The sequence below is a fragment of the Dasypus novemcinctus genome, chromosome 9 (genome assembly GCF_030445035.2).
Source record: "Dasypus novemcinctus isolate mDasNov1 chromosome 9, mDasNov1.1.hap2, whole genome shotgun sequence".
In the NCBI taxonomy this organism is placed as follows: Eukaryota; Metazoa; Chordata; class Mammalia; order Cingulata; family Dasypodidae; genus Dasypus; species Dasypus novemcinctus.
In genome coordinates this window covers 5,775,413-5,797,529 of record NC_080681.1, presented here as the reverse complement: position 1 = coordinate 5,797,529, position 22,117 = coordinate 5,775,413, and the positions used below count along the sequence as shown (strand labels likewise).

The window sequence follows — 22,117 nt, the reverse complement described above, 5'->3', positions numbered from 1 at the left end:
CTTCCTGCTGAGTTTAATATCCAGGTCACAAGCGATTTTGATGAGGTCTAAGATAGAGAGTCCACAAAGACATTATCTGGGAAGACGACAGAGTTTGGAGAAGACTGAAAGAACTTAAGTCAGGAAACAAAGTATTCAATGGATTTGAAGTAGTCATCAAGATTTTGGTGTGCAGAGATAAGGAAGTGCAGAGAACAAAATTGCCAAACGGCATGAAGGTAGAGCAGTACTGGTCGAGAAACAACATGAGGCACTGGGAAAGTGTTGACCACCAACTCGGGGAATGCTAAAGCTCTATTTAGGAAAGCTGTAAAACTCATGGTGTATATCGAGGGAAAGTTGGGCTTGACACCAGCTCAGAGGTGGAGGAAACAGTCTATGCAGTGGGAATGACGGTATTGAAGGTCTGAAGGTAATTCTGCTTGAAACTGAAAAAGAACGGACAGTACCTTCCTCACTTGGCTGCCCAAGCTTTTCCTCTCGTGCCCTGGATTGGATGCCTTAGTGCCTCAGTGATCCTTGTTTCCTCAGGCAGCTCGTTATTCTCCCTTATTGGATAATTTTCCAATTATTAATGCTCCCAGTTGTCCAACAACTCTACAGTACATTACATTGGTCCCAATCTTCTTCTGAATCTAAGCATTTTCTTCTTCCAACCTCAAACTTCTGATTGCCCTTGGGTTTTCATCTCATACTAAACCAAATCCAGTTTGTCTTTCCTGGGAGTGATTAAGATATGTTCTGTGGACTTATGACCGTATCAGCTACAGGCAGATGTCTGAAGATACAGAAGCTGTCACAGCTTCCCGGGGAAATTGGAACACACGATGGGTCCCCGGGAGGAAGCCTGACTGTCCAGGTCCAATTTCCTACGTGCACCGTAGGCGTGTGACCGTCACGCTTGGTTCCTGTGTGCGTGGGACTGACCCTTTCATGTGAATAGGATTTAGTAGGTGGGTAAGCAAAGGGAGTACGACCCATGCTCTCGACATTTCTGCCCAGGCTGCTACCTTCTGAGCAAGAGAAAAACAATCTAAAACCTCCCTCCCACTTCCTCTTTTACCTGGCTGACTTATTCTCTTTCCATCTCTCCTTTTGGAGCTCACTTCAGTGGGTGGAACAAGCTAGAGTGAGAATTCAGTGAAACAGTATGTGAAAAGTTTGGCATTGTGTGTAATATGTACATTCAACACATGTTGGTTTATTTCCTTCCTCTTAAAAAGAAAAACCTGGTGTGGGGTGTCCAGTGAGTCCACACAGGCTTATCTTCCAGGCTTCTGGGACTCATTAAAATAACAATTTAATTCCGGTAAAGAGGCATCGATAAAGTACCTATTATGCATACACAGCAACATGGGGAAATATATAGAAGCATGTGTAATAGGCTGAATAATGTCACTCTTAGAACCTATAAATGTTATTTTTTTTGGGGAAAAAAAGATGTGTTTCCTTAATTGGAAAAAGGTGTGCAGATGTGATTAAGTTAAGGATATTGAGATGAGATTATCCTGGATTATCTGGGAGGGCATTAAATGTAATCATATCTGTCCCTATAAGAAGGAGGCAGAACGAGAGTAGATAAACACGCAGAGGAGAAGGTGCCGTGGAAGGCATAGCAGAGCGAGTGTTGAAGATGCTGACTTTGAAGATCTGACTATGTGGCCACAAACCAAGGAATGCTGGCAGGCATCAGAAGCCAGAAGAGGCAAAAAATGAATTCTACCTTAGAGTCTTCCAAGAGAGTGCGGTCCTACTGACATCTTCATTTTGGCCTGTTGACACTGGTTTTAGACTTCTGGCCTCCAGAACTGGGAAAGAATAAATTCCTGTTGAGTAAAGCCATCAGGTTTGTGGTAAACTGTTATTGCAGCCACGGAAACTAACACAGCTTGTAATAGTCTTGGAAAAGGACTAACTCTCTTATACACACACACACACCCCAAAATAAAACAACCAGTCCTGGGTGAAATCCAGCTTGATGGGCATGGCACCCGGCAGCAGGATCTTATGGTCTAGACCGTTGAGCCCACCTGGAATCACGGGAGGGCAGTCAATGCCTCTCACTCCCCAATTCCACACAAGCTCACCTCACACCAGGCTCCACCACAAGGCCCTGTGTGAGGGCCGCGAAGAACCTCAAGCTCAACGAAGACAAGAGTTGTGTCAGGGCTCTAGGAAGGAGGCCATTCCCTGAAATCTTCCTGGGTTGGGACACTGTCAAGAGTGCACCAAAAATGAGTAACAGTCACTTCTGTTTTGAAGAACACAGCAGGACAAGGTGTGGAGCCAATGGCCAGGGTTCATTGGTTTGGGCAGGACCAGAGGGATTCCAGCAATGCAGAGGCAAGGAGGCCTCCAAGGGAGCAGGCTGGGACCCACGGGATACTGCTGAGTGCTGGCAGGTCAGAGACTCAAAGTTGTAGTTCTTTATTGCCATCAGAGCCATGAGAATAGTGGTGACTTACTTAATCTTTAAAAAATAATCATAGAAAGGAAAGACTTTGCTGAATTCTTTGGTGCTATCAATAAGAATGTGAGATATGTCACACTTGGTCATGAAAATAAGGCCTCCCAACATCATATTCTGACTGACAGAGGCACCACAGGTTCGTGGGTGGACACTCTTAAAGGGTTAGGAGTATGTTACCCCCCCTTGCCCCCCAAATGCCTCTAACTCCCCTTAAGTATGATCCATTAGCCCCAGACTTGTAAGTCTTTGATTTGAGGATTTAGAACAAGGACTCTGGCTCTGGCCATCATATTATCTAGGGAAAGGCAAGCCTCCCATTCATAATTCAGAATGATCAGTGGTACCTTCATAAAGTACTTGCCCAGCAGTCGCAGATTAAGGTTGCTGTCGTGTAAGCCCTGTCTAGGTGACAGCTTACTTCTTGTTGCCCTCAGTTGTTGAGAAGAACAATGTGAGCTGTCCCAATGGCCAGTGTACGACCCCCAATTGTACCTGCACAGCTTGGGCTACCTGTGATTTAGAAGCTGGTGGGTCTGAATTTCATTACAGATACGACTTTTTTTCTTACATTTTTTTGTAGCTATGACTTTCATGCTCCTTTTCTCTTACAGGGCACAGGGGTTCAGTTGAAGGAGTGTTATAATTATTATGCAGATGACTTTTCTGTCGTTTGATCGAAACTACAGGAAGACGGAACTTCTCCCTCAATTTCTCGTTTTAGGAAATCTGAAAACAGAGCCAGCCGTAATTCATGGCAGTTCAGCCCATTGAGTCACTCTCCACAGAAACTGTTAAGTAGAGCACCATAGCTCTGAAATGGATTGTAACCCCAAGAGTCAGAGGAATTCTCAAAAGACCCATTCTTTTGGAAATACGTTTTCCAAGTGGAGCATGAGCCAGAGTAGCAATTCAAGCCCTGCACTCCTCGGGGTGATGTGCTGGCAGTGTCACCTGCTTTGTCACTCATCCTCCACATCATGGCTGGGATGTGAGATGGCCACTGCAGGGATGAGTTCACATGTGAGTTCACTCTATGGCTGCGGTTTGTGTTAGACCCATGAGAAGCAAGACAAGTTTTTCCCAATGCACTGACACAACATTCTATCTCCAGAGAACATTCAACATCAGCCACAATCAGTAAGTCAAATTTGTTAAACGCAAGGTATTTGTAAGGCCAAGTTCCCAACCACGGTTTTTAGTTCACAGTACCCATCAGTGACATAGCTTTCGTGATTCCATTTCATTCCCCTTACCCAACCAATAGACCAAGATATACATAAAGGACTCTTTCCCCCTCCCCCTCCCTCTCCCTGCTGTTTTTGCTGAGTCCATTCGCTGTGTGATCGTCTATGTTTGTTTGTCTTTTTGTCTTTTCTTCTCGTTTTTTCTCTTCTAGGTTTCAGTCCCTGGGGACCTCCGATGTGGAGAGAGTTTCCCTGTCAATTGCGTCACCTCAGTTCCTGGTCTCTGTTGTGCCTCGCCTTGACTCTCCCCTTCGTCTCTCTTTTGTTGCATCATTATCTTGCTCTGTGACTCACTTGCGCGGGCACTGGCTCACCGCGCGGGCATGCCTTTTTATTTTTTTAACCAGGAGGCCCCAGGGATCAAACTCAGGTCCTCCCATATGGTAGGTAGAAGCCCAATCACTTGAACCACATCCTCTTTCCAAGAACATTTATTGAAGCATCAAAAGATCAAGAGATCAGAAAGAACTTAAATGTTCCCATTATAAACTAGAGTACATCAAAACAATGGAATAATATGTAGTCATTAAAAAGAAAAAAAGTGGGTGAACATGTGCTGACGTGAAATTACATTCAAAATAAATTCAGTGAAAAAACAAGGTGCAGAAAATATACCTAATTAGAACACTTTCATGTAAATACAAAATCATATGTGTGTGTATCTGTGTATATAGGGTAGCACATTCATGTTTTTTTTCAGAATATTAAAGAAAGTTTTATAGTGGTTGCTTTGGAGAGAGGGAGATTTTTCCTTTTATTCCTTTCTATTCTTTTTTTAAAAAATGCAATGTTTAATTTTATAACATTTTTAATTTTATAACATTTTTCCAAAGTCTTTTTACCCAACCCTGAGAGGCTCTTTCTAGGCTCTTCCTCCAGGGCCAACTCTATGACTCCAGGGGAACCCTCCAAGGCTGTGCAGGGGTACCCCAAACCCAAGCACCCAGCTCAGGGGACAAGTGGGGCCTGAAATCCAGCTGTGAATTCTGGCACCAGGCTGCATTCACCCCGACACACACTTTTTCTAGTTCTCAAAATGGTGCCATGAGGGCCAGTGGCAGCTCTGCCCAGTTCTCAGTTTTACTCATCACTAATGTTACTTTTATTTCCGCCACAGTTTGACCAGGTTCTTGCTACTCAACTGCCCGCTGCAACTTAAATCTCCACACCATCCCTCATATCCTGGCCCCCACCAACCAGCCTAGGACTCAGTCAAACCCCAGGCCCATCCACTGCCGAATCTCCAACCCAGGTGGACTCTAACCACCTTCGGTGAAGTCAGCTGAACCTAATCATGTTGCCCCAATTTCTGCATATATACAAGCCAAATATTTATCATGCATGATTTATGGAACATCAGCTCTTCATTATCCATACAAACGGCTGGGAGCACTGACTCTTTCCAAAGAGCAGATGATCACAATAAGAGGGCTGTGAATAGTTGTCCTTTGAACGTAATTGGTTATTTTCTTTTTAATATAGATTCTTCCACTATAGGTTTGCTTTAGTTAAAATTAACTTATTTTCTGTGTTTTATATCTTCTGATTGCTGTAAAACTGAAAGAAGATGGAGAGAATCCATCAGAGATTAAAGGTTTATTTTGGGCAATCTGCATGAAAAGGCCTGAGTTCATTATATTTAAAACATACTTAGGTTTCTGGCAAACTAAGACAATTTTTGACACTGGAAAGTCAGGTGTTACTCTTACAAATACCTGAAGTGTGGAACTAGCTTTGGAATTGGTAATGGGTAGAGATGGGAAGAAGTGTGAAGTTATTAGCAGAAAAAGCCAATCTGTTGGGAGCTCAGAAATAAGTAAGTGCTGTCAAGAAAGTTCCTGTCATTAAAGAACACAGAATTTTCCATGAGAAGAATGCTAGTAGAAATGTAGGTATTAAAGGGACTTCCAGTGAAGCCTTAGAAGGGATTGATGAATGTGTTAACAGAAATTGGAAGGAAGGCCATCCTTGTTGTAAAGTAGCAAAGACCTTAGTGAAATGGAAGGTAGAACTTGAAAGTAATGAACTTGGATATTTGACTGAGGAAACTGTCAAGCAAAACTGGAAGGCACAGCCTGGATACTCCTTGCTGCTTGTAGCAAAATGTGAGAGGAAAGGAATGAACTGAGGACTGAACTATTAAACACAAAAGAACCAGCAATTGATAATTTGGAAAATTCTTAGCCTCTCAGCATAGTGTGCTCTAAGACTGTGATGGTTAGGCTAACACGTCAACCTGGCCAGGTAATGGTGCCCAGTTATTCTGTCTAGCAGGCACAGGGGTTATTGTAATTCAAGGGCATTTCATGGACTTTAATCATCAGTGAGTTTAATATAGCCTGTGCATAAATCCAAACTTATTCTACATCCAAGTATGCTGAGAAACCCAATTGAAAATTATAAACTCTATAGGCTTTGGATATGCAGGGAGGATATAAACCACATGTGTTAAGCTTACCTGGAATGTGGGGGCTTCATGTTAAAAGCTGACCTGGAATGTGGGGGATGTGTGTTAATTTAAGCCTGCCTGGAGGAAATAACCTATCTAATATTCAGATAAAACACGTGAAGAAACTAACAAAAAGTCCTTTTCCATATATGCACCATTTGACTCCCCAGTCAATCCTCTGTATAAAAGGGACCCAAAAATTCTATTCAGGGCTCGGTTTTTATCAGGACAAGAATCCACCAAGTCTGGCCAGTTGAAATAAATCTTCCTTCTCAGAATTCTTGAGTCCTCACCTTTGATACCTTGTATACCCATCTTCTCTCTGCTACAAGTTGATTGCACAGAGGGCTGGTTACATCTACAATCAACTGAGGAGACTGCCATCAGCAAAGAATTGACAGAGGTGCTGGGGCTGAACTCCTGCTCCCATAGAGCTGCATGCTCCAAATCCAAAACGCAGTCTTCTTGCCAAACCAATACCAGCTTCTAACAGGACCCATCGGGTATCCACCCAGACCTGATTATTGCAGAGAGAGAAGGAAGGAAATATCCTTTGCCATCACTCTCAGGGACATACAATTGGAATTAGGCATTTGCAAAGTCATCCCAAATCCTTTTCATCAGTCTACGTTTTATGCCATTTGTTGAAAGGAGATTTCTTTCTCAAGTAGCAGTTTTTAATAAAATCATAGTACTTTACATATTTCTTTAAACAACAACAACAACACTACCAAATGTGGAGAAGGGGACTTGGCCCAGTGGTTAGGGTGTCCGTCTACCACATGGGAGGTCCACGGTTCAAACCCCGGGCCTCCTTGACCCGTGTGGAGCTGGCCATGCGCAGTGCTGATGCGCGCAAGGAGTGCCCTGTCATGCAGGGGTGTCCCCGCGTAGGGGAGCCCCACACACAAGGAGTGTGCCCCGTAAGGAGAGCCGCCCAGTGCGAAAGGAAGCGTAGCCTGCCCAGGAATGGCACCGCACACACGGAGAGCTGACACAGCAAGATGACACAACAAAAAGAAACACAGATTCCCGTGCTGCTGACAACAACAGAAGCGGACAAAGAAGAACACACAGCAAATGGACACAGAGAACAGACACCTGGGGAGGCGGGGGGAAGGGGAGAGAAATAAAATAAATAAATAAATCTTTAAAAAAAAAACCCTACCAAATGTGGACTAACTGAATGTCTTATAAACCAGCATGGTATCCCACACAACATTGCTTCTGATCAAGGAACCCACTTCACAGCAACTGATGTGTGGGAGTGGACATATGCTCATGGAATTCACTGGTCTTCCCATGCTCCCCATCATCCTGAAACAGCTGGATTGATAGAACTGTGGAATGGCCTTTATGACACCAACTAAGTGACAATACCTTGCAGGGCTGGGACAGTGTTCTCCAGGAAGCTGTGTATCCTGTGAATCAGTGTCCACTCTATGGCACTCTTTCTCCCCTAGCCAGGATTCATGCGTCCAGAAATCAAGGGGTGGAAATGAAAATGACACCACTCACTGTTACCTCTAGTGATTCGCTAGGAAAAGTTTCGCTTCCTGTCCCTGCAACCTTAAGCTCTGCTGGTCTACGGGTCTTAGTTCTAACAGGAGGAGTGCTGCCACCAGAAAACACAACAGTGTTTCCATTGAACTAGAAGTTAAGACCCACCCGGCCACTTTGTCTCCTTGTGCTTCTGAATCAACAGGCAAAGAAGGGAATTACTGTCCTGCGTGGGGTGATTGAGCCTGACGATCAAGGGGAAATAGGACTGCATCTACATAATGGGGGTAAAGAAGAGTTTGCTTGGAATACAGGAGATCCCTCAGGGCATCTCTTAGTACCACCATGCCCTGAGATTAAAGTTAATGGAAAATCGCAGTAACCCAATCCAGGCAGGACCAACTATGGCCCAGAACTTCAGGAATGAAAGCTTGGGCCACCCCACCAGGCAAGAACCATGGCCAGCTGAGGTGCTTGCTGAGGGTAAAGGGAACACGGATTAGGAAGTAGAAGTAGGCAGTGATAAATACGGACTTCATCCTGTGACCAGTTACAGAAACGAGGACTGCAACGGTTAAGAACATGTCTTCCTTGTTTTGTTGAGAATGTTTGTATCTGTACATAAAACCAATATCTTTGTTTACTTCCCTAACCTTTCCCCTTATCATATGACAAAAGTTGTATTAGTTTCATGCACCACCCATTGCTAAAGAAATAAGGGGCATGACCCATGATTCCAGTCAGCATCTCAGAGGAAGTCAGGACTGGAAACATATTTCTCTAGGAAGAATCTGTGGAAAATTCTTTTGCCCTTGAACTGCATGCAAAAGGTTTTGAGAATTTTGTATGAGCAGATGCACTGCTAGCCTGGATTGAAAGGGAAAGAGATAGGAAGAAATGAAGGAAAAATGACTTCAAGAGTAGAACCACGGGGAAGCAGATTTGGCTCAATGGATAGAGCGTCCGCCTACCACCTGGGAGGCCCAGGGTTCAAACCCAGGGCCTCCTGACCCATGTGGTGAGCTGGCCCATGGGCAAGGAGTGTGCCCCCTAAGGAGAGTTGCCCAGTGTGAAAAAAAGTGCAGCCTGCCCAGGAATGGTGCTGCACGCACGGAGAGCTGATGCAGCAAGATGACATAACAAAAAGAGACGCAGATTCCTGGTGCCACTGCCAAGAATACAAGGGGACACAGAAGAAAGAGAGCAGACAACTGGGGGGTGGTGTGGGCAGGGAAAGGGAGAGAAATTTAAAAAATAAATAAATAAGTAAATAAAATTTTTCTAAAACAAAAAAGAGTGGAACCATGGAAGCAGAGGTCTGAACCAAAGAGATCTCTGTGGGCCAAGAAAGAGGGACTTCTAAGCAAACTGATAGGGGAGAACTTCTGCCCTGGTGCCTGGAAAGGGCAGGTCTTCCATGCTGATGTTCTGGGAGAGTTCAGCCTCCACCCCAGGGTTCAGGGAGGGTGGGAGCTGGGCCCCCGTATTCCAGGAGAGCATGGCTGCTGCCCCAGAGCTTGAGAAGGACGGGAATGCCGCCCTCACAAGCCAGAGGACAAAGCATTGGCCCACAGGTGACTCCCAGGTCCTGAAATCCAATGAGGTTTGCCCTGCTGGATCTCAGATTTTCTCTCTAGTTTCTCCCTTCTGGAGAGGGAATGAATATCCTTTCCCTGTCCCACAATTATATTTTGGAAGCAGATCACTTTTTTCCCTAGGTTTTACAGGTTCACAGATGGAGAGCAATTTTGCTCCAGAATGGCCACACCCATAACGGATGTTGATGTGACTTTGGACTTAAAAGTTATTACTGAAATTACTTAATGCCTTTGGGGTATTGGGATGGGTGAATATATTTTGCATGTGGAAAGAACATGCCTTTTGGGGGGTCCAGAAGGCAGACTGTGCTAGGTTAAATCAGGTACCCAAGCATGCACATGTTCTTAATCTTATCCTGTATCCCCGCAGATGGGAACTCGTTGTAAATAGGACCTTACGGGGGAGTTCTTTTTAGTTAAGGTGTGACCAAACGAATCTTAATCTGTATTACTGGTAAGTCTTAATCCATATGATTGGAGGCTTTAGAAAGAGAAACCAGGAATCACAGAAGCCAGAGAGGACACAGCTGGGCGACAGGAGGTAGCGATGCCAGCCAAGGAGCCCCAGCTATCCCTGGCAGCCAGCACTAGACTGTGAGAGGAGGCACGCCTTGTTGATATCTTGATTTTGGACATTTTCTGGCCTCAAAACTGGGTGACAAAAAAATGCCTTTTGTTTAAGCCAATCCATTGTGTGGTATTTGTCATAGCAGCCTGGCAACTTGGCGGGTTCTTTTTCTGTTGTAAAACAGCAGCCTTATTGCAGAACTAAATATCCAACCTCAAGCCAAAACAGCCTTTCTTCAAACTGCTGTAATCTCTTTAGTAAAATTCTTTTTTTTAGTGTTTTATTAGTGAATCTGATTTGGCAAAGCATCCAGAACTTTCTCTCATTTTGACAGTAGTCACTTGAACCTCCAAATCAGCATCACTCACTTTTCCTGATGTAATTTTCAGAGGAAAACATTACCAGCTTATAAAGGTTTTAGCTGTTGTCGCTGAAGACCATTAGTTAATGTGTTCTGCAATGTCACAACTACAAGCACAAATGGAAATCCACATGTTGACGGTTGACGTGTACATTCAGGGTGCCAGGGAGGTTGGTGTTTCCAATATATCAATTACATGCACCAGCTGTGTGTGTGTGTGTGTGTGTGTATTTATTAATCTTTTGGAATGTTTATGCATGGTTTGGGATCTATTTTTATCAAAGTAACATATAACCACAGAGCAAAACTGCTCCTAGCTTGGCAGAATTAAGTTCACACATTCATGAATGGGCTACCCATAGGACCCCTCCTCTGAAAAGTATAAAATAGATCATTGTATTATATAGTTATGGAGGCAAGGAGAAGCAAATACATTTTTTCCCCCTTTCCTTTTTTCTTAATTTCATGCCATCTCCATGGCCCCACACCTGGAAGTATGAGTATGATATGTGATCCCAGAGTTTATACCTGAAGAAGGGATGGGCAGGTCCAGCCTGCTCCTAACAGCACCCCCCCCACCCCCACACACACATGCATGCGACTTGAACTCAAACTGCAGCTTGTGGCTCATGGATAAGTTTGTCAGGATGGAAATGTCAATTTTAAGCCGATGCATTTTCTGTTTTTATGATATGATTAGGGAGGAGGGATGATTGTCATGCTGTAGGAGTTAGAGCGAGAGTTTTAAATTCAATAGAGACGGAAACAGGAGGTACATACACCAGCAAGGCACGAGAAAAGCATTTCTTAATTTAGCAAAAGACTGGTGTGTCCTCTCACCTTTCATTGCAAAGATTTTCAAAAAGCAGTGATAAGAGCTCCAATGGCTAAGAAGGAGGCCAGTCAAAGACAACCAGAGTTGCTTTGTGATAAGAGGAGCTTGACTCGGAACCAGCTTATCACTTCATGCTTGCGAGCCAGAGTGGCCAAGTCAGGTTTATTTGGGTTTGGAACCAGGATGTTATAGCTATGTGACCTTGGGCAAGAGACCCATTTCCTTACCTTATAAAATGAGGGTGAGAACAGTGTTTATCTAAGGAGGTTGCAAAGAGGATTGTGACTAATCATACATGCAAAAGGCTGTGCAGAGTGCCCACCATATAGTAAGTGCTCATTAAAATTCACTTACAGTTCCGTGTAAATATTTGAAAACAATTTGTCCTCAAGTCAGCTAACCCACCTTGAGTGCCTTTAAACAAATGCTTTCTCCGTAGAATATGTCCAAGGAAACTCCAACGAAGTCCAGGTGAAATTATCCTAAATTCCAAATTAGTGGTGGCCTAAGTAAATGAGTCACTGTGTTCTGCTACTGGTATTAATACTCCCCGCATGGGTACAGATATTTGAGAACTGAATATTGTCTAAAGAAAATGTTAAAGTTGTATTGCCCAAGTGGGATTTATTTAAAGAGTGATTAGAGCTAGAAAATGGTCTGTAAAAATAGCCCCCGTCCTTACATCATGCTGCTCCTTCCCAGCAGCGCCCGGGAGCCTTCCTGACAAACAGGCCTGACCTCCCGCAGACCTAGGAGTCTACTCTGCCTCACACGTCCCCAACACCACCGCCAGCTGAGTTCTAATTGCAGAGTCTTCATTACCGGCATGATTGAAACTATAAAAAGAACCCAGCTGAATGCTCCCATCCTGCTGGGTGAGCACAGGCCGGGCTCTCCTGCTCTGCCCGGCCCCTCCTTCCCCCTGCAATTATCCTCAGTACACGTGTGGCCTTGCCCCTGCAGGGACGTCCGAGCAGTTGATAAAGGGGACCTCCTTTCTCCTGACCCTCCCTCCCCAGGAGGCGGGTTGATAACCGTGACAAACGAGCCTGCCCTTTCTCCACCGCTGCCGAGATGGGAGGCTCACTTCCCAGCCTCGCCACTCGCGTACTTGCCAACGTGGCCTGCGAGTGTGGGGCCGCAGAGACAGACGGTGCCGTGTTCCCTAGACCCAGCCGACGAGGTCGGGAACGCTGTCTGCAAATTAGCCTTTTCAGGGACGTCCTTTCTTATTTCAGGCCATCAGTCAGCATTTGTAAAGCGTCTGCTGAGTGCTCAGTACTGAGCCGACTGCAGTGAAGGGCGCTGTCCAAAAGCAACAGGCCATGGAGGGACTCAAACGCCAACTGGAAGGCAAAACTAGACAGGCACTGTGCCTGGTTCTGTAACTAGGACTGGGAGAATCAGGGGGTGATTTGTGCAAACGTTATCTAAAATTTATACAAAACCTATTTCTATCGATGTATGTGTGTATGTGAGGGAGACGGGGGAAAAGAGAGGGCGAGTGTGGAGAGGCAGGGAATGGCATGCATCTGTAAATCTAGGAAGAGAAAGGCAGAAAGAAGGTGTCTGGAAGGCTAGGAACCCAATTAGACAAAGGCAGGTATTTCTGAGCGAGATGAGAGTGTAATCTCTGAAGCCAAAAATCTAGGTTTGAATCCCAGTTCTGCCCCTGACTACATGACTTACTGCACGTTACATTTAGCCTTTCTAAGTTTCAGTTCTCTCGTCTATAAAATAGGGTAATAACTGTAGTATTTCACAGGGCTATTGTGAGGATTAACTAGGATTAGAACATTTACCATTGCCTGGCATTTAAATCCAAGGCTCAATAAATTTAACTGTTGACAGGGGTGAGATGTAAAAGGAGGAGAGGCGTGAGAGGGGAAGTCCTGGAGAAAGCAAGATGCGAGCTGGTCCTTGGTGGGTGGTTAAGATTTGGATAGTCAGGTGAGCAGATGTCGCTCAAGTGACTAGCATCGGCTTCGCACGTGTGAGGTCCCAGGTTCGGTCCCCAGTACCTCTGAAAAACAAACCAACCAATCAAAGGGGAAAAAACTACTCTTGTTGGGGAACAGATATAGCTCAGTGGTTGAGCGCCTGCTTCCCAGGTATGAGGTCCTGGGTTCGATCCCTGGTGCCCCTTAAAAAAGAGATTTGGATGGTCAGAGGGGAAAGCTGAGGTCAGCCTGGTTAAGGGAACATTCTTAGTAAAAGCAGAAAAGCAGGTAGGAGCCCCATGGGTACTCCAGGAGAGAAAAGAACAGCAAGTGTCTCAGTTACGAGGCCATAGCACAAACAACAGGAATGTCCTGGCTCGCAGGTCTGAGGCTAGAAGAAGTCCAGACTCTGGACACGAGCAACGCAACGCTTTCTCCCAGTGGCGCGGTGCTCCGGGCTGGCTGCAGGTGATGCCTGCTCCTTGGCTTTTCCATCACACGGCAACGCACACTGCAGCGTCTTCTCCTTTCTCTTCCCGGTTCTGCCGATTTCCAGTTTCTGGCTGCTCCCTATGGCTTCGATGTCTGTCTGAATATCATTGTGTTTCAAAAGGACTCTCGTAATCTGGATTAAAGCCCAACCCGAATCAGCTGGGCCATATCTTAACTGAAATAAAATCTTCAAAAAATCCGACTTACAATGGGTCTATACCCAGCAGAATGGGTTAAGATTGAGAACATGTTTTTTTCTGGGGTACATAATTCAGGCCCCCACAGTGAGTGTCTGAAGCAGGAAACAAAGGTGCATAAGAAGGGGACACAAAATAGCGGAGGGCCTCAGAAGTGGTGCAGAGGATTCCGATTTTTTTCCAATAAGGAAAAAAAGATTTTGATGTATTTGAACAGAAAAGAACATGATCGATTTGGTGTGTCAGGAAATTGCCCTGTTGATGGGATGTAGACTGTCTGAAAAAGTGGAAATAGAAAATTACACGCCATGCCAGTGTAATTTTTAAACCTCCCTGAACCCTCCCTCAAAAATAGGAAACAGAGGAGCGGATGTGGCTCAAGCGTTTGGGCTTCCCTCTGCCGTGTGGGAGGACCTGGGGTCCATCCTCAGGGTCTCCTGGTAAAGGTGGGCCAGGCCTGCAAGGGGGGCGACGCGGCAGGAGGACAACAGGAGAGAGACGCAGCGGAGAGTCAAGGCAGGCACAACAGAAACCAGGGACTCGGTGGCACAAGCGACAGGGTCCCTGCCTTCCATATTGGAGGTCCCCAGGATGGAATCCCAGTGAAACCTAGAGGGGAAAACAAGAAGAGAAGACAAAAAGAGAAGTAGATACAGAGGATCACACAGTAAGTGGACACAGACAGCAAAACAGCAGGGTGGGGGGAGGGGGGAGAAAAAAATAAAGAACTAAGGCTGACTTTATTTTAAAAAAAATAGATAACAGCAATTAAAGCTAGAAAAACAAGCAAACAAACAATAGAAAGTGCTGGCAAATAGCATCTTCAACAAAACCAAGTGTTAAGATATTCCCCAAAACTTTAAAACATCAAAAACGGTGGTTAAACCATCAAGCAAAATAACCTCAATGGTGTCAGCCACTGATCTGAAAGAAGCAGAGGGAAGACAAAGAACGTCTGACAGTTCTAAGAGCCAGAGAACCCAGTAAGCACTCATCTCCTGGGATGGACTGAATCAGGCCCCCCACAAAGACATGTTGCAGTCCTAACCCTGAGTCCTTTGAACGGGAGCGCATTTGTAAGTAGGATCTGTTAAAATAAAAAAATTAGACAAAATATTATCTGGGTGTGTTTATTTGAGCAGTTTATGATTCCCGAATCAGAGAGCTTCCAGAACACATGGAAAGGTTCTTGCAAGGGTTCTTTGGGAGGGGAAAGGGCAAGCTTACCTAGGGTGAATGCATCAGCAAGTGAGAAAATGCTCTGGTTGGCTGATGTTGTTTCCATTTTTACACAGGGGTCCTTACAAAGTGGGGAGCAGATACCCATGGATTAGTCTGTTATGCCCATTCTGATAAGTTCTCTCTCCAACTAAACTTGTGTATCACCAGATACTGCTTATCTGCAATACTGCAGGGTGAATTCCATTGCTCCATTTTCTCTGAAAGGGCTGCAGGTTGTTTCGTGTTCTGGAGAATTCTTTCTTGGAAAGGCATTCCCCCTGGCAATGCCCAATGCAAGCAATCATTTTATTTTACTAAACAGCTCTTTGAAGATGTCGTTAGCCAGGATGAGGCCACACTGAATCAGAATGGCTGTAATCCAACATGATGGGAGCCTTAATAAGCAGCCGATATTTGTTACCTTTTTATGTAGTTCATGACTTCTGTGCATTCCTTCAGGGTCTTCTTACTACCCTTTATCTCTTCCTTCACTTCATTAAGTTCATTTATGATATTTGTCTGGCCATCCTTGATCAGTTGTTCCACGTTCTGTGTCCCCTGTCTTTAGTTCGTCATTAGACGGGGCCGTTTCTTCCTTTTTCCCAGTGTGGCTTGTGCTTTGTGCTCGTGTCTGGGCATCTGCTGGTCTCGGCGGGCTTGTTCAGGTGGTTAGCTTCTCTCCCTAGGCTTTGTTTCATCGTGTGCTGTGCTAATGGTCCTCTTCGACACTTGGCTCCCCTTGCTCTATATCCTTCCAGCTGTCCATGTTCCTCCCCAAAAATATTAAGACCGTAAAAAAGGAAAGAAAGAAGACAGTGAGAGAGAAAAAAAGAGGATGGAAAAGGAACCATAAAAGAGCTAGGGAAAAAAAAGTAATACAAGTGAAAAATCATAAAAAATAAAAAGGAATAAGAATAAAAAAGGTGGAAGAAAAAAAAAGAAACAGGAAAAAAAAATTTTAAAAGACAAAAAAAATGAGAAGAGAAATTGGGATGAAAGAAAAGCAAAGGAAGAGGGGGAAATGAAAGAAAGAAAAGAAATAGAGAAAAAAAGCAACAAAGGAAGAAGAAAAACAAAGGGGAAAAAAACCAGGCCTCCCTCTCAGGCCACTCTAGCAACCGTCTGGGCCAGCCAGTGCTTGCCAGTCACCCACCCCGCGCCTGCCCTCTGCAAGCAAGGTGCCCAGGTGCAGAGAAAAGAGTTTTCAAAGAAGGGGAAGGAAACTTTGGAAAAGGCTTTGGCCATGGAGGAGTTGGCTGGGTGGCTTATGGCGGGCCCGACACAGCTGAGGGTGAGGAGAGGAGAATGCCGCCCAGGGGCGCCGTGCGGACGGTCGTGCCCCCCGAGGCCTGCTGCCAGGCGGAGGGAAGCGAGGGCGCGAAATCAAAGCGGTACCGGGCCCCTCCTTTCCTCCTGCGTTCCTGTCCAGGGGGCAAGTCCCCTCAACAAAGCAGGCCTAGGAAAGAGGCAGGGGATGTCGACCAGAAGGTTGTCTCAGGAAGAGGCCGCAGTCAGGGGTAGGCAAGCTCAGGCTCTCTCCCTGGGGCAACCCCTGCACCCTCCTTGAGGGCAGCAGTAAGGACACAAGGCAGAGGCCCGGTGCTGGCTTCTCCCTCCAGGGTACAGAAACAGCCAAACGCCGATACCTACAAGGCAGGAACAATCCCCAGAGAGCTAACAGATGCAACTATTAGCAAAAGAAAGGCGAGGACAAACTGAACTACCCATGTAAGGATAGGCAGATTTTAAAAAATTTAAATACCCATAATAGACACTATCAAGAAGATGCACAGGATATTGCCAACATGGAGTGATTACAATCATTTTTAACGTGACCAAGTAAAAATACCAGGTATCAAAAAAAATAACAGTTTAATTAAGAATCACAACTGCAGAAATTAACAGAATGGATACAGTCAAATTTGAATTAGTAAACAAAAGGTTAGAGTGAGGCACGATCTCACCAGGCATCAGGAACAATGAAAGAGAAGCAAAATACATCAGAAAAGTTAAGGATAATGAAATCCAGAAGTATACATTTTAATATTTATATAAAAAGAGTCCCAGATGGAAAGAAAAAAGGAAACAGGGATGTGTGGTAGATTGTAACTAATGTGCCCTCCTGAATCAGACTTGTTACAACGTCCCCTCTCATGTGGAGCTGTGTCTGGTCATGTGACTTACTTTGACCAATGGGATATCAATAAACCTGAAGGGAACAGAGATTTAGAAACCACATATGCCTGGTAGGGGAGGGTCACATGCGATCATGTGACTTATTTTGACCAATGAGTAAACCTGAAGCATTTGCCACCTGCTGCCTGACGCCTGTTCTACTCTAGCCTACTTGAGATGGAAAGGCCACTGAAGAGAAGGCCCTGCCATCCCCATGCCCCAGCTGAGCCCATCCCGTGGTGAAATTTCAGCCCAAATCAGCCACAGGAGTTTGCAGAGGTGAAGCCAAAGAAGAAAATCCCAGCCACCTCACAGAATCAAAAGAAATAACTAATATTCTTTTTTAAACTACTACGTTTTCAGGTAATTTACTATGCAGCAATAGATCATTAATAAAGGATGTAACCTATGTTTAAATAATGACCTTGAATTCCCAGGATAAAAGATTTAGACTGAAATAAAAAATATTTTAGAGTCTCATACAATGCCAAAAGGATAAACAAGAAAAAAATCTTAATCTAGACATTTATAGTGTAATATAATAACTGCACATTCCAAAAGGCAATTCTAAAAGCATATTGAAAGAGAATGTATAACTTACAAAGTGACATGAATTAATTTGACATCAGATTTCTCAACTGTGACACTTAAGTCAGAAAGTCAATGGAGTATAATTTTCAAGGAGTCAAAGTAAAAGGACTTTTAATCTAGAGTTAAACTATCTTGCTCAAATCTGAAGATTCAATAAAATTATTCTCAGGGAAAAAAGACTATAGAAAATTTGACATGCAAGAGACATTCCTAAAAATACTCCTGGACTAAAAACTAATGAGTTAAGCTACAGCTCAAAAAAGTTCAATATAATAAAGAAGGAAAACAAAAGTTTTTTTTTTCCTTTGGAAATATTAATAACATAAAATTCTGGCTAGAGTAATTGGGTGAAAAAGGTAATATGATACAAATAAATAAAATACAGAATACAAAGGGAAAAAATAAGAATTTTTTAGAATTGTAAATTGATTTAAAAAATAATGAACATATATCGTGAAGAGCAACATGCTAATAAATATGATAATGAATATGGAAAGGAGGTGCAAATTATTCAGGCAAAATTATTGAATCAATCAATTAGAAATTAAAACAGTCATCAAGAACTCTCTACCTTAACATGTGTGTGTAGACACACAATCACACACACTCAAGCCTCAAGTAAATATAACAAACTTGCAAGGAATAAATAATATCTATCATATCAAAGATGTTCCAGAAAAATTTTAAAAACGGAAAGCTATCCAACTCATTTTATGAATTATATATAACCAGATTTTTTCTTTTCTTGATGTACTAGGACCAGAGATTGAACCCACGACCTCGTATGTGGGAAGCTGGTGCTCAACCACTGAACCACATCAGCTCCCCTGAGTTGGCTCTGCCGTCTATTTGCTGGTTGATGCTTGCTGTCTTTTCTTTAGGAGGCACTGGAAACTGAACCCAGGAGGCAGGCACTCAATATTTTGAGCCACATCTACTCCTCTATAACCCAGATTTTAAAGTTAGATAAGAAGAGTATAAGAAAAGCATCTGTTATACCAGCAAAATCAAGTTGGAAAATATAATATAAAACAAGATACTATTTATAATAGCAACAAGACAACAAAGGATCTAAGAATTAATCTTTAAAAAAAGAACTTCATAAAGAAAAATTTTTAATTCTATTAAAGGACATAAATGATGATGCAAAAGTGAAAAGATAAACCAAGTTCATGTAAAGAAAACTGAAAGTAATGAAGAAGTTAATTGCCCTCAAACTAATCTAGCTAATATAATTCCAATAAGATTTCAAAATAATATTTGAAGATCCAAAATATTATATAGAAATAAAAGTCCATGAATAATAAGGCAATTTTGAAAATAATGGGTAAATTGTAAGAGGGTGGGATGACTGAAGAGACGTAGGGCAGGATTCATGATGCCAAATATTAAGTATATAAAATAAAGCTGTAATAATAAATATATTGATATACTGGGAAAAAAAGTGATGATAGACTGGAGACAATGAGGTCAGTTGCATCTCAGATGATTGAAATAATGCAGGTAAGGAATGAAGAGGCCCTAACTATCTTGGTAGAATCTCAGTGGGCACACAGAAAGGATGCCTATGAGATATATTTCATTTAAAAGACAGGATGAATCACGGATGAGTGGATGTGGAGGGGAAGGAAAAGAAAAGACTGACTTGTGAGATGGGAGATGAGGACAGCAAAATGGATTTGGGACAGAATGTGCAAGGTCTTTTATATGAAGCTGAGAATTAAGAATTTTTTATGAGCAGGTTGGTGACAAGATTATATTTTTATCTTAGAAAGGTTAGGTCGAAGGGCAGGATAGAGAATAAATCAGAAGAGAAAAAGACCAGTAGATGGAGAAACACCCATGAAACTATTATAATAGTCTGGCAGGAGACAATGAGGGTCTGAACTAAGACTGTGGGAACTGGGATGGGAAGGGAAAAGCAGAGACAAATTTAAAGTGTTGAATCTATCAAAACTACAATGAGATATCATCATACACATATTAGACTGGCTGCTATTTAAAAAAAAGAAACAACTGCACGTGCTGGAGAGGAGGTGGAGGACTGGGAACCCTCATCGCCTGCTGGTGGGAAGGCAGAATGGTGCAGCCACTGTGGAGGATGGCTTGGCAGTTCCTTAGGAAGCTAAGTATAGAAGTGCCATATGATCCAGCAAACCCACTATTAGGACCAGAGTAGGATTATTATTATTGTAGTAATGGAAGAACTTGTAACATTGATGTAAAGACAGTGATCACCAGAGGTTCTGAAGGGAGGGGGAGGGGAACTTAGGTGGAACATGGGGCATTTTTAAAGCATTGGAATTGTTCTGCCTAGTACTGCAGTGATGAATACAGGCCATTATACATTTTGTCAAAATTTATAAAATGGTGCATTGCCAAGTATAGCCATAATGTAAACTATAGAGCATGGTTAGTAGGGATGCTTCAATATTTATTCAATTGTAACAAATATATCACACTAATGTAAGATGTTATTGATAGGGGAAAATGTGAGAGGGGGACGGAGTGGGGTTTATGGGAATCCCCTACATTTTCAATGCAACTTTTCCATAATCTAAAACTTCTTTAAAAATAAAGTTAAAAAAAAAAGAAAAGAAAGGGGTGGATGTGGCACAAGGGGTTGAGTGCCCACCTCCCACATGGAAGGTCCCAGGTTCAGTTCTCAGTGCCTCCTGAAAAACAACGAACAAACAACAAATGAAAAAACCAACTCAGGGAAGCTGACGTGGCCCAGTGGTTGAGTGCTGGCTTTCCACATACAAGGTCCCGGGTTCAATCTCCAGCTCCTGATAGCTAACACAATACAATACAAAAAAAATGTGGAATCTGAATGACTTGGTGGATTAGTTGAAAGTGGATGGGGAAGTGGATGTGGCTCAAGTGATTGGGCTTCTGCCTACCACATAGGAGGTCCCGGGTTTGATTCCCAGGGCCTCCTGGAGAAGGTGAGCTGGCAAGGAAGGCAGGCATGGTGAGCTGATGCAACAAAAGAGACACAGAGAGGAAAGACAATGAGAGACACAACAAACCAGGGAGCTGAGGTGCCTCAGGTGATTGAGCCCCCACTCTTCTACTTGGGAGGTCCCTTGTTTGGTTCCTGGTGCCTCCTAAAGAGAAGATGAGCAGACACAAAGAGCACACAGCAAATGGACACAGAGAGCAGACAGCGATCCACAAACAACGAGGGGAGTGGGGATAAACAAAATTAATCTTAAAAAAAAAAAAAGAAAGTGGATGATGGAGGGGTATATGACTCAGAGTTTTCCAGTTTTGACAGGAGGTAAAACTCCACAATAAGAAATTCAGGGAGCACTCTTTTAGTCAGAGATTGGTTTAATTTTGAATATGCAACTTTGGATGCTTCCACTTACACATAGCCAGTGGTGTCTCAGCTTGCCAGGCTGCTATGACAAATACAACACAATGGGTTGATTAAACAATGGGAATTTATTGGCTCACCGTTTTGCGGCTAGAAGTCCAGGATCATGATATTGGCAAGGCTTGCTTTCTCCCCAAAGCCTGGTCTCCTGGTGCTGGTTTCCCAGGGTTTTCCTGGCTTCCTCTCTGCCTCCTGCCGATGCCTCTCCTTCTGGCTCTGAGACGTCTGCGTTCTCTTTTCAAGCCGCAGGAACACGGAGTGAAATCCACCCTCAGGCACTTGGGCCACACCTTAACGGAAAACAACAGCTTCCAGAGAGCCAATGAGTACAATGAGTTCATACCTGTAGGAACGCCCGAAAAGACAAAGAACTGGATTGTGTTGAAGTACGAAATCCAGCCCACCGCCAGTGGGTGGAAATGTAGGCTCTGGAACTTAAGAGAGTGGTCAGGGCTGAGGATGTAGAATCAAAGTCGCTAGAGCTTGGGAAAGAAACCGAGGCCATGGGCGTGCCTAAGTTGTCACAGAAAACGGACAGAGAAGGTAAACATCAGGTGGTCGAATTCTCCAGGGGTGTGTGGCGGTAGAGGCGAGTCCTGCCTTTGAGAGGCCCAGGAAACGCGAGGGAAAGTGAGAGCCGCATTTGGCAACTGTCAGATCACATCTGTTTTCTGTGACGTGGTTTCCTCAGTGACTGACAATCAGAATACATAAATACATGTAACGCGTCAAGCAGACACATCCACTCCGCACAGAGCTGCCTAAATATTTAGACACAGCCAAGCGGTGACAGAAATTATTAAGAAATTGAAATTCCAATCACGGAAAGTGATTAGTGCAACAGAGAACAGCTCCATCCCAGCCTGGCTCTGATCATTAGACCCTTGGTTGATCTGTCAGCTCCCGAGTGAGGACAGTTGGACAAGCGTGGACGTTTCCTTCTCTCTCTGACTGATTCCGTGTACTTGATCTCATCATTCTCCTTTGGTGAATGTTCTCCTGTGGCACCCACCATGAGAGAGTAGATTGTGGCCGTGACAAAGGACAGGGTACATAGGTATGTGAAAAGATGGCTAAATTGGGCATCAGAAGGC

The 22,117-nt window shown here is 43.8% G+C and overlaps 1 long non-coding RNA gene across 2 annotated transcripts in view; it reads right to left on the bottom strand.

Annotated features, from left to right (window-relative positions):
* The window catches only part of LOC131279678 (uncharacterized), a 51,913-nt gene extending 30,276 nt beyond the window's left edge, over positions 1 to 21,637 (bottom strand). For both annotated transcript variants that reach the window (XR_009187064.2, XR_011649582.1), the window contains exons 1-2: positions 21,104 to 21,637; positions 1,724 to 1,808 (exon numbers count right to left, since the gene is read on the bottom strand). This is a non-coding gene — a long non-coding RNA (uncharacterized lncRNA). The remainder of the gene's footprint in view (positions 1 to 1,723; positions 1,809 to 21,103) is intronic.
* Positions 21,638 to 22,117: the final 480 nt, after the last annotated feature.